The following is a 12,470-nucleotide window of genomic DNA, read 5'->3' as shown; positions in this document are numbered from 1 at the left end:
TGCTCAGACGTATGCATTTTGACACCTTCAGAACCGAATACCTTCCTCTGTGCAGTGGAATGAAAGTAGAATTCAGGGACATTGAAAAGAAAGAAGTAGAAGAAATGTTGGCAAGAGAGTCCTCCAGAGACTGAAGCCTTCTGTTAACCCTCTGTGGAGCACTAACAACATAGTGGAACCAACCCCCTGATGAATGACGCAATAAAGAGGCAAGCATTAGAACAAGTCCAGAGGTACGTGAGAAGAGAGAAAGCAAAAATCAGAACCGAGAGCGAGCTCGCAGCAGAAGCCGCCTTTGACGCCCTTGCGAAACTCTTTACAGAAGTCCCAATGGCACATCAAGCCCTTCCTCCTGCTGGAGGTCCACTTCCAAGCCAGATCCGTCCTGGAAATATTGATGATGACAGGCCAGCGAATGTAGTCCCATTGCCAGTTTTTAAGGGAGAGTACAATGAAGACCCCGATCTTCATGTAGCAGAATTTATGGTAGCATATGTGGCTAACAATGCCAGAACCCCTGAGCATTGGTTGGCAATATTTCCCGCCACTTTCAAGGGCGCGGTGTTTCAGTGGTATGAGAGACAAGCAACAGGAACTTTTGGCACATGGGACGACCTGAAGTTGGCCTTCCTCACTAAATTCAGGCGTGAAGGTTTTGAAGAACGGATGCGAGAGGAATTTATGAACCTAAGTCAGTCTTCTGGAGAAAGAGTGGAAGCTTATGTCTCACGAATGGAATCCATCCTGAAGAGATGGACTAACCATAATTTAGATGATGGTATTCAGAAGGGGGTGTTTCTCAGAGGATTACAACCAGAAGTCCGTAAGTTTGTGGAGCTGCAAAGACCAGCCACACTGCAAGCTGCAACAGAAGGTGCAAGACTGTACGATGAAGTGGAAGCTAGATTAGCGATGAATACAGGAAGAGGAGTCCTACCTCCTCTGATGCCAGGAATGATGTATCCACCAAATGCAGTTCCAGGGACTGCTCCCTATCCCTACCAGCAGATGCCCCCAGTATCACAGTACATTGCACCAAATCCACAGTGGCCACAATCCATGCCTCAAATGGTGGTTCAACCACAACAACCATGGTCCCAACCAATTTCCTCAATGCCAAATCAGCAGCAACAGTGGAATCCTACCAAATTGGAGCCAACAACCAACAGTTCAAACAGGAGCTCTGAATCAGAACCAGAACAGAGACCCCTCTGTACCAGCCCAACCCGTTTATGCAGTGATTACAGAAACTCCTCAAAACCCTCCTGCCAGTACCTCTGGAGGAGAAAGCTTGAAGGATTACTTATCCAACTCAGTTGCAAACTTTAAAAAGGAGTTGATGGATGTGATTACAGAATAACTACAGACGTTGAAAGTGAATACCGCTAGCATATCCAGCATTGCAAGAGCAGGAAGAGATGTGATGCGGTCAAATACTTGGTGTGGTAAGTGTCATCAAGCAAGCCATTTAGCCACTGAATGTACACGCAAACCAACTATTCCCGGGGCCTTCTGTTCCTACTGTTTGCGGAAGAACCATATAGAGGACATTTGCTCTTTGAAGGAGATGCATGATAAGAGAAGGAAGGAAGAAGACGCAAGATTCAACTTGCTGGAATCCAAAATGACAACACAGGATATTGGACCCAAGCCTAGAGAGTTTGGTCCTAATTTCGGACCTAGAAGATTTCCCTCTCAAAGTTACAGAGGAAAACAGTCTGGCGGTGGTCAGAGATCAGAAGTGGAATGTTACAGATGCGGAGAAAACGGACACATTTCACCAAATTGTCCAAATCCTCGAAGGTCAGTGGATTACAAGCCCTTGTGCAGTCGATGCAAAGGAGAAGGCCACACTGCAAAAGACTATCCAATCCCAGCCCCAGTGAAAAACAGTGCTATTGATAGTCCGGCCAAGGCCCAAGAGCCTACCTCCAATTTAGTGGAATTGGAAGTTGCTGCCATCACGCGTGCAAAGCAGAAGGAACCACCTATCCAGAAAGAAAATAACCCTCCTACCAGAACAGTGAAGTTCAATCTTCCACCAGAAGAACAAAACAGAACAGAGCCTAACAGTGCCGTATAGAGCCCTACAGTGCCACAGAGAGTTACAGAGACAGTTACAGAGACAGGACCAGACGTCCAGGATACAGAAGAGGAGGACGTGCCACAAGTGGCAGAAGAAGTTCCTGTAATTTCTCTGTTGGAAGAAAGAGGAAAAATGAAAATGCGTGTTGCCCCATTCCCTAACCGGTTAGAGAAGCCAGTGGATCCTATTAAGGAATACGATCTGGTTAGAGATCTAGATACCTTTAAACCAAACCTTACATTTCGACAATTATTGATGTTGTCTCCCAGTTGCCAAAAAAGGTTCAAAAGTATACTGACAAAAAGACGTGGTTTAAGGATTGCTCCCTCAACAGCAACAAAGTCCAGCAAGGCTCCAGAGCCTGTCAAAGAAGTGGATGTGGCTAACGCTTTCCTAGATCCGGGTACTCTAGAGACTGGCGTGTGGATAGAAGGATGTTTTATTGCAAATGCACTGATTGATGGTGGTTCATCAGTGAGCATTATGACGGATGTGACAATGAAGGATCTAGGCCTACAAGGTATGCAACCAACCCAATGGCTCATCAGACTGGCGGATCAGAGTAGAATTAAGCCTTTGGGCATTCTCCCATATGTGAAGACTACAGTGGCTGGAAAGGATTATTGGCTAACCTATTTGGTGGTGAAGCCAAACTCTTATGGCACATCCTATCCTTTGTTACTGGGCAGACCATGGCTTTTTGAAGCCCGAGCAAGGACAGATTGGTTCAAAGGAACCTTGACCTTGGGTAGAGGACCCAATAAAGTGGTGCTGAAGCTATATGGTTCTCAAAAAGGACATGGATCCACCTCCTTGGAATTATCTTCTGACTCCCCTAATGAGGCTATAGATGGAACATCAGCAAACGAAGATGCTGTCAAACAGATCCTTCCCAAGAAAACAGTGGCACATTCCTTAACAGTGGATACTGTAAGCCGACTTCCAAAAGATGCAAAGCCATTATCAATGGGTGAATACTTCCTGCCTGAACCGGGAATGACTTCTAAAATCACTTGTGACAGTGAGATAGAAGCATGGATGTATTGCTCTCCCTGTTACATGGCCATAACAGAAGTCGAGACAAAATCAGAAGAGGAAACAGAGAATCTGTTCTTCTGTTACAAAGCGCCTACAGAGACAGAAGCAGAAACAGAAACAGAGACAGAAGCAGAGACAGAGACAGAAGAGGATGGATATGATATGGACAAAGAAGGTTATGAAAGTGAAACGGAAGAATCTATCCCACCTGAAGAGAATATATATGAAGAAGAAGTTCCAGAAGCTTCAGAAGCATAAGAGCTCATGCTATGGGACAGAATGGCAATGGTACCATTTGGTCTGGTACATGGATCTTCTCGTATGCAAAATCTTTATAAGAAATGGGTTAAGAAGAATAAGCCGTCTTTCAGCAATGGCTCATGCCATCCTAACCTATCTTTGCCAAGAAAAGATGATGATGATGCACCATGCCAACAAGCACCAGTCCCACCAACCCAACAGGCATCAGAGGGTCCATGTTATGTGACGTTCCTGGATGTGTCATCTTCAGAAGAGGAGTCTTCAAGCCAAGAGGTAATTAATTTTGAAACCACACTCGAAACGGTTCTAATCCCATTTCAACATCTTAAGGAGCAACCTAAGTCTCCACCAAAAGAAGAAGTTGGTTCTAGTGGGACATCAGAAGAGGACACCACTCCCTTGAAGGAGTCGGATCTGTACCCAGAAGCAGTCCGTGGGACCTTCATCCGTGAAGTGGAAGGTGAAAGGCAGTTAACCTTTGTGGATGCAGAAGGCACTGAACGCCACTTGAAGGTGGGTAGCAGTCTCCTAGAAGAGGAGTTGTCAACCTTTGTACAACTTGTTGAAAGAAAATTCAAACGTGTTTGCATGGTCTTACAAAGACCTAAAGGGGATTGATCCCACAATATGTCAGCATCATATTGACTTGGAGCCTGATGCCAAGCCAGTACGGCAACGACAGAGGTGAATGAACCCGAATTATTCCACATTGGTGAAAGCGGAGCTGCTAAAGCTTCTGGAAGCTGAGTTCATCTATCCAGCGGCAAATAGTGAATGGGTTTCACCCATCGTGGTTGTACCCAAGAAGAATGGCAAATTGCAAATATGTGTGGATTTCCGAAAGCTTAATTCCAAAACGAAGAAGGATCACTTTCCTATCCCTTTCACAGACCAACTGTTGGACACATTGGCAAGACATGAGCTTTACTCCCTTTTGGATGGATTCAGCGGATACAACCAAGTCCAAATCGCAGAAGAGGACCAATCCAAAACAACCTTCACCACAGAATGGGGGACCTACGCTTACCGAGTGATGCCATTTGGACTCTGCAATGGCCCTGCTACTTTCCAACGAGTCATGATGCCTGATTTCAGAATCATCTACACGACTTCATTGAGGTATATTTGGATGACTTCTGTGTCTATAGTTTGATACGTGAACACTGGGAACACCTGGAACAATGCTTTGACCGATGCCGGGAGTATGGGATTTCCCTCAACCCCAAAAAATGCATCTTTGGGGTCTCTTCCGGAGTTCTGTTGGGCCACATTGTCTCTGCACAAGGGATATCAACAGACCCTGCAAAGATCGAAAAGATTGCAGCTCTGACAGCACCCACCAACCTTAAACAGTTGAGGGGGTTCCTAGGCCATGTGGGTTACTACAGAAGGTTTATAGCCCATTTTGCGACAAAGGAAACTTCCTTGCACAAGCTTTTGAGGAAAGATGCAGAATTTACTTGGACGTAAGAATGTGACAAAGCTTTCTACACTCTAAAGTAGTGTCTGATTGAGGCACCCATTCTGCAACCTCCTGATTGGACGAAAGAGTTCCATGTACACACTGATGCATCAATTGAAGGTTTAGGTGCTATCCTCTGCCATAAGGGCTCCTCGAAGCTGGATCAACCGATCTATTACGCAAGCTGAAAAGTCACTGATAGGGAACGGAACTATACAGTGACAGAGCTGGAGTGCTTGGCAATGGTGTTTGCCCTAGAGAAGTTTCGCCACTACCTCCTATCCACCCACTTTAAATTTTATGTGGATCATGAGGCCCTATCCTTCTTGATGAACAAAGCAGATGTGAAAGGATGAATGATGAGATGGCTCCTTTTATTCCAGGAGTTCAACTTTGAGGCGATTACTAATCCTGGTCGTTCCCATGTTCTGGCTGATCATCTGTCGCGTATCCCACAAACTGCAGATGAGGAGCAGGATGATCCAGACCTCCCTGATGCTTCCCTATTCTTGGTGGAAACTGTAACTCCCTGGTATGCAGACATTGCCAATCTGCTGGCAACCCAACAGTATCCTCCTGGTATTTCTAGTCGGGAAAGGAAGAAGCTCATGCTAGAATCAGCCCCCTACACCCTGCTAGGTGGCGCACTGTACAAGAAAGGAAAAGATGAAGTGCTCAGAAGATGTGTTGCAGGAGATGATATTGGGATTGTTCTGAAGGCTTGCCATGACGAGCCATGTGGAGGTCACTTTGCAGGAGAAGCTACAGCCAGGAAGGCTCTGCTAGCAGGATATTGGTGGCCTACCATCCACAAGGATGCCTATGATTACTGTAAAAGATGTGATGCTTGTCAAAGAATGGGGAAACCCACCAAGACAAGTGCCATGCCACTGCAACCTATCCTTCCTTTAAAGCCATTTAAGAAGTGGGGCATCGACTTCGTAGGTCTGATCGATCCTCCTACCAGAAGGAAACAGAACCGATACATCCTCGCATGTACGGATTATGTCGCAAAGTGGTGTGAAGCTAAAGCCCTAAAGCGGGACGATGGTAACAGCGTGGCCCTGTTCATGTACGAGAATATCATTACCCATTTTGGCAGTCTCTTAGAGCTGGTAAGTGACAGAGGCACTCATTTCCTTAATAAAGTCATGGAAGAATTGACATAGTTGTATAAGATCTGCCATTGCAAGTCCACTCCTTATTACCCTAGAGCCAACGGCCAAGTCGAAGTCACCAATCGCATCCTCTGCTCGATTCTGACAAGAACAATTGCCGCACATCGTCGTGATTGGGATGATCGACTTACAGAGGCCCTCTGGGCGTACAGAACCTCCCATAAAGCAGCAACAGGACAGACACCCTTCCAGCTGGTATATGGTACAGAAGCTGTTTTTCCTGTTGAACTGGAACTACCCTCTTTGAGATGGCTATCAAAGAGCGTTTGGGGAACGATGATTCACTGCAACGCCGTCTCCTGCACCTGGAATGTTTGGACGAAATTCGTAGGATGGCTCTACAGTGCATGGAAGCCACGCAAGCTCGACGTAAGGCTTACGAGGATAGCTTCATCAAGCACAAGGAGTTCAACGAAGGTGATTTGGTCCTAGCCTATGATTCACGATTTGGCAAGTTTCCTGGCAAGCTTCAACAACGGTGGATGGGCCCCTATAAGGTACTTGCCGTTAACCCTAATGGCTCTGTCCAAGTACAGACCATTGATGCCTCTGATGATCCCTTTCTGATCAATGGATATCGCCTGAAGAAGTACTTTCCTCCTTGGGGATCTTGACAATTACGGACACTTGATCCTTTCCCTCGTTGGCGCGGCACTGTACTTCTTATGATGCTACTTCTAATAGCTGTTCTTCAGTCATTCTCGATGAACTGGATGCAACCCTTTGTCCCCTCAACTCCATCTTCCAGCCTTGATCTCTTATCCTCTATTTTCCACCAGCATCAGTGGCGAGGTTGGTTCTGACAAATGGTAGTTCTACCATTCCCTTGCTCAATTCGAAAAAAAAAAGAAAAAGATACATATCGGTCATGGGAGAAAAGGACTAAGGTCCCTGTCATGCCGACCTATTCTTCGAGAAAAGGTGGAAACACCCTCGGGAATAGGGGAAAACAAAAGAAAAGAAAAAGAAAAAAAATCAGAAAAACAAAACTGTTATGAGAGAAAAGGAAGAACTTCCCTGTCATAACAGGCCTCGTTCTGAGAAAAGGTGGTACACACCCTTGGGCGGGAAGCTAGCTATGGAAAAGGTGGCAACACCCAGCAGTCCAGAAAGGGATTCATTAATTGATATTCCCAGGATCCAATTCCGAAGCTGCCTCCCTTGGTATGCTCTGTCCTGGGTCTCTCTACAAAGTGACTACCTGTCCTCTAGCAGACGACATGTTCATGTCCAATACAACGTTCGATTTGATGGCTACCTCCCTGGGTACGCCTCTTCAACAACTGACGACGCGATCTTCATCGACAAACAATAGAGTGACGTGAGCTTTCATCCTAACCGGATGGGAAAGTGAGTAAGGCTGCCCTTCTGTATCTATCAACAAAGCGTGAGACAGAGGGTGGGCCGAGAGACCAGTCTTTTCCCTTCAAATCAAATGAGAGGTGAGTAGTGTGACTGAAGTGTTGTACGCACGGGATGGGCCTCTCAATGCACAAAGCACAATTCGTTCTGTGCACTGCACCATAAGGCTCCCTGGCCTTCCTTCTCGCGCAGTATGCCGGCACAGGGCGGGATGCACCGTTGCACTATCAAATGCGCACAAGGCATACAATCTTTGCACAAGTGACTGTGAGGATTAAATCAATGGGTTTCAGGAAAAGGCTGCCCTCCTGTATCTATCAACCGAGAGTGAGACAGAGGGTGGGATGAGTGTGACTGAGTTTCTTCAATCAATTACCGAGAGGTGAGATTGAGGGACGTTACGACACATGGAGTCAGGTATGTTCCAGTTTCCCTGTGCACCCACGGGATGGGTCTTTACCATCATCACAAGACACATCACCCTGTTCTGTACACTACACTGTAAGGCTCCCTTGCCTTCCTTCTTGCACCTATGCCAGACGGGTCGGATGCACTAATGCACCATCAACTGTGCACCCTGGCATACTCCTTCTGCACCATTCTTCTGTTGATTTCTCAACCGGGTACGAGACATGGGTTTCACTCCTTATTCCTCGAGTGATATTAGTCATGGGGCGCGTGACTGTTCTTTCATTCCCTATGAGTGATTGTGAGTTGAGTGCAATATCCCTCATCATCGATAAATTTTATGCGCTTCCTTCCATCAGCTACCTCCCTGGGTGCTGCCGCGTGGTCCCTGCCATGATGGACGTGTACAGCGAAGATGCCTTGGTACCTCCAGAAGCCGACAACAACACAGGAAGTGCCATCGACACTCAACCTTGCTTCTTGACAAAATGGGCCAAGTTTTTCTAACCCTCCCACTTTGGTTTCTTCGTGACGGTCATGTTTTACGTGTGGGGAAGTTAGTGGATGGTTTGTGGCGTGGTCCTAGGTCCCTGTTGCTCGGTTAACCCTATCCGTTAAGGTCTTAAGTGTGGGGACGCGTCCCTGCGCGTCTACCTTGTATACCCCTCTGCCTATGCCTTAACCTGCTCATGCATGTTTGCCATGCCTTGCTTTTACCCTAATGGGATCCCTTCCCACCCACCCGGTTATGTTCCACCCACCCTTGGGGCTGTTCCCTTACAGTTTTCCTTCATTCCCTGATTTTAAGGTCCTGCTATGTGAATGCATCCTACATTCACCAAAGTCCCAATGCAACCTTATAGCCCTGTTCCTCCCTTTGAACTGACTATTTTTCCTTTTTACCTACCCCTGTTCCGGTGCCCGATTTTTGAATTATTAATTTTTGAAGCATTTTGCGCAAATTAGCCGGTTTTCCATGTGCACGCACTTTGCTTGCTTCGGAACCGTGATCTAACGTCGTAGCCCTGACAACTACTTTTTCCATGATATTTTTCCTTTTTACTCCGTGTCATTCCGATACACGGTTTGTCCAATATTCATTTTTCGGTTTTTTTCAGACTTTTTCGTGCATCTTTTTGACATTTTTCCATGTGAACCTGGCCTGTTGCATCCGAATTCCCATTTGATTTGACATCTGTATCCCTGTGTCTTCCCCCACCTTTGTCCTTTTTCCTCCCCCCTCTTTCGCCTTCTGGATTTTTACGTCTTAATTTTTAAATCAGTTTTCGGGAGTATTTTTGGCGTTTTTCGCATGTGGACCCTTCCTACTTCCACCGGAACTGCGATTTAACATGATAACCCTATCCCACTCCTTCCTACAGACATTTTTCCTTCTTACTGCATGTCATTCCGGCGCACAGTTCGTTCGCTATGAATTTTCGATCCCATTTTTGGGTCTATTTTTTGGGTTTTTTCCACGTGAATGCGTCTTATCTGAGTCGGAACTCTGTTTTGATGTGATAGGATTGTGGAGCACATCTTTTTGCACAGTTTTCCTTTTTCTTGCACCTCGTTCTGATGCACGGATCTTTCGATATTAATTTTTAATTGCTTTTTTGGTTTTTCTTTTGTGTTTTTTGCACGTGACCGCCCTTTCTCCCCCCGGAACCTCCGTCACATATTTTCCTTGTTTTCCCCCTGTCGTCCTGCCCACTTTTTATTTTTACGTCCTTTCATTTTGACGTCCGGATTGGGAGATATTAATTTTTCTTTAATTTTATGTATTTTCGTGTGACTCGTCCCGCGCGCGCACGCGCTTGTTTGCACTTTTACGCGTCTTAACGCGCCCCGGTCGCATTCGCGTGTCTCGTCCTCGTATCCGGGCGTCTATTTAATCTCGTCCCGGCAAATTTTTTTACCCTCGCCCCGCGCACGCGCGCGGGACGAGGGGGTACGCCCCTTCCCCTTGGGCACCCCCCTACCCACCCCTCTCCCTATCCTTCTCCTTGGGCACCTTCCCCTTGGGCACCCCCCTACCCACCCCCAACCTACCCCCACCCCTCCCTTCCCGAACCGCCTACCCCCCTTCCTCTCCCTCTTCCTGCGTACCTCCTTCCTCCTTCCACCTTCCTCATTCCTCCTCCCGCCTGCCTTCCCCTCCCCTTCCTCCTTCCTCCTCCCACCTTCCTCATTCCTCCGCCCGCCTGCCCCATCAGCCCGCCAACGCCGTCTGCGCCCCGTCGCCCTCGACGCAGCCTCCTGCGCTGCCGCCGTCCCCGTCGCCCTCGATGCAGCCTCCTGCGCTGCCGCCGTCCCCGTCGCCCACGACGCCGCCGCGCAGGTCGTTGCTGCCAGCAGTGGGCGCTGCCGCCGTCGCCAGTCGCCGTCCCTCGCTGGGTGGGCGTTGCCGCCGTTGCCGGAGCCCCTGGGCGCTGCCGCCGTCGCCGGAGCCCGCGCCACGTTGCTGAGGACGCCCGTTGTTGCCTGAGCCGCCGCCGTCGAGTCCCCTACCGCCGGACGCGCCGCCATCCTCCTCCTCCTCTTCCACCTCCTCTTCCCTCACTAACCTCAGGTTAGTTACCACTAACCTAACCATTGTTAACTAACCTAACATTAGTTATACTAATTAACCCTAGTTAGTTACCACTAACCTAACCTACCCCCCTAACTCTAACCCTAACTAACCCTAGTTAGTTTCATTAACCATAGTTAGGTTAGTTTCACTAACCTTAGTTAGGTTAGTTCTAACTACCCCTAGTTAGGCTAACCCTAACCCTAACCCTAACCCTAACCCTAACCCTAACCCAGCTTAGGTTAACTAACCCCCTTTAGGTTAGTCTCCATTGACTTAGTCCCCCCTAACTGACTTATCTAACTTCACCTAGACTAACCTAATTCCATCTGACTAACCTGACTTGACTTAGTCAAACTACCATGACTTACACAGACTAATAGAACTTAACTGACTTACTTTCAACTTACTTACCAGACTAAGCTGATTTATCTGATTTAATTAATTTATAAATTAATTTTCACATCATAGAAATTCAAAAAAAAATTCTAAAAATTCCCTTCATTTTTTGCCAATTTTTGGGAATTTTTCCGGTGGAAATTTCCAACCCTAAAATTTTTGAAAATTCAATGTTTCCTAATTTATCCCCCAAATTCCCAACAAATGTAGAAAATTCATTTAAAAATAGTAAAACATTCTAAAAAAAGTCTCAAAAATTTTACAAAATCCCCCTCACTCCCCTTGACCATTTTCCATTTATTTTTCATTTTACAATATTATCATACATGGTACCCCTATTGTTTTTTTTAAAAAAACCAACCAACAAACCAACAACCGGAAATTTCCCTTAACACTCTCTATTTTATTTGCATCCACTCCAATGTGGATATTTCCTCCATATTCATGTGTTATATATCTCGATTTCCCTATTGTTATTTTTCTTCTTATTTAAAAAAAAAAGAAAAAAACAAACAAACAAACAAACTACACAAACATAAAACAACAAAACACATCCACAACACATAACAACCACACAAACAAAACAACCACCATAAATAACCCCAAATTACAAAAATGAAAAAACCAACCAAAAAACAAATCAACCCATCCGCTAAGGTGATGTCTTTGTTGTTTCGTCAGTGGTCTTTCCTTTTCCTTTACTGGATTCACTTCTTTTGGGGGACTCTTCCGTGCGCATTTCTGCATTACATACACACCCCTTCCAAGTATTTATTTTATGTGTTTTATTTATTTTCATTTCCCCCTTAATCACACATTAATTCTTAAAATAAACTCTTTATTCACCCACAGTTTTCACGCGCATTCGCGCTAAAAACACACACATACTTTTTAATTAAAATAAACCCGTCGTTCACTTCGCACGCGCTACATGCGCTACAGAGGCACTTTAATTTTTAATTAAAATGAACCAGCCGTCACATGAGCACGCGCTGGCAGAAAAGTGCTCCACATCACCTTAATTTGTAATAAATGAATTTGCATTTAGAGACCCAGTCGGATATCGAAGTCCGGGAATCGAATTAATGCACCGCTTCACCTAATAATTGGTAATTTAATTTATAATAAGGAACCACCGTTTTCTTGCTAAGGTTTATCACCTAATAAAAATTCACCCATTCTTAATAATTTATTAACATCAACCCTTCATTAAATTAATTCCCCCTTACTGCACTTAATTCCCCTTTTTAATGAACCGTTTCGTGGGATGGGTATGCGCAGTCATTAGAGTTATTTTCCATAGTCAATCATTGGGTTATCACCAATGTAGTCTTGATATGTGTCGGATATGGTATTGTTTTGGTTTACTGTCTTTGTTACGGTTACGGGTACGGTATGCAGTTTTTTCTTTTCTTGCCTGATGCAGGGTTCTGGGTGTTTGTCTGATGCATCGCATGAAGCTTTCGGTCACATATGTCTCAAGGTCATGTCGAATTTTTTCTAGGATGTGGTTTGCTTGGGGTTAGTTGGTCGCGTCATGTTTTATTGTTTTGGTTGTTCTCTTATCTTTGGTTTTTGTCTGTTGCTTTGCAGGCATTCTCCTTGATTGTCTGTGTTTGTGGTGTGTGTGTAACCATCTGAATGGCGCCTTCTCATGCTCCTCCCCCTATCCAGTACGTCCCATTAGTTAGTAGGGATTACTCT

The 12,470-nt window shown here is 45.8% G+C and overlaps 1 pseudogene; it reads right to left on the bottom strand.

Moving 5' to 3' along the window:
* LOC148038270 (BTB/POZ domain-containing protein At2g04740-like) overlaps positions 1-9,987 on the bottom strand; it is a 58,153-nt pseudogene extending 48,166 nt beyond the window's left edge.
* Positions 9,988-12,470: the final 2,483 nt, after the last annotated feature.

This window comes from Lygodium microphyllum, chromosome 3, assembly GCF_053477565.2.
Source record: "Lygodium microphyllum isolate KBCC chromosome 3, Lygodium_microphyllum_v1.1.10, whole genome shotgun sequence".
In the NCBI taxonomy this organism is placed as follows: domain Eukaryota; kingdom Viridiplantae; phylum Streptophyta; class Polypodiopsida; order Schizaeales; family Lygodiaceae; genus Lygodium; species Lygodium microphyllum.
This window is presented reverse-complemented; position numbering and strand designations above follow the sequence as displayed.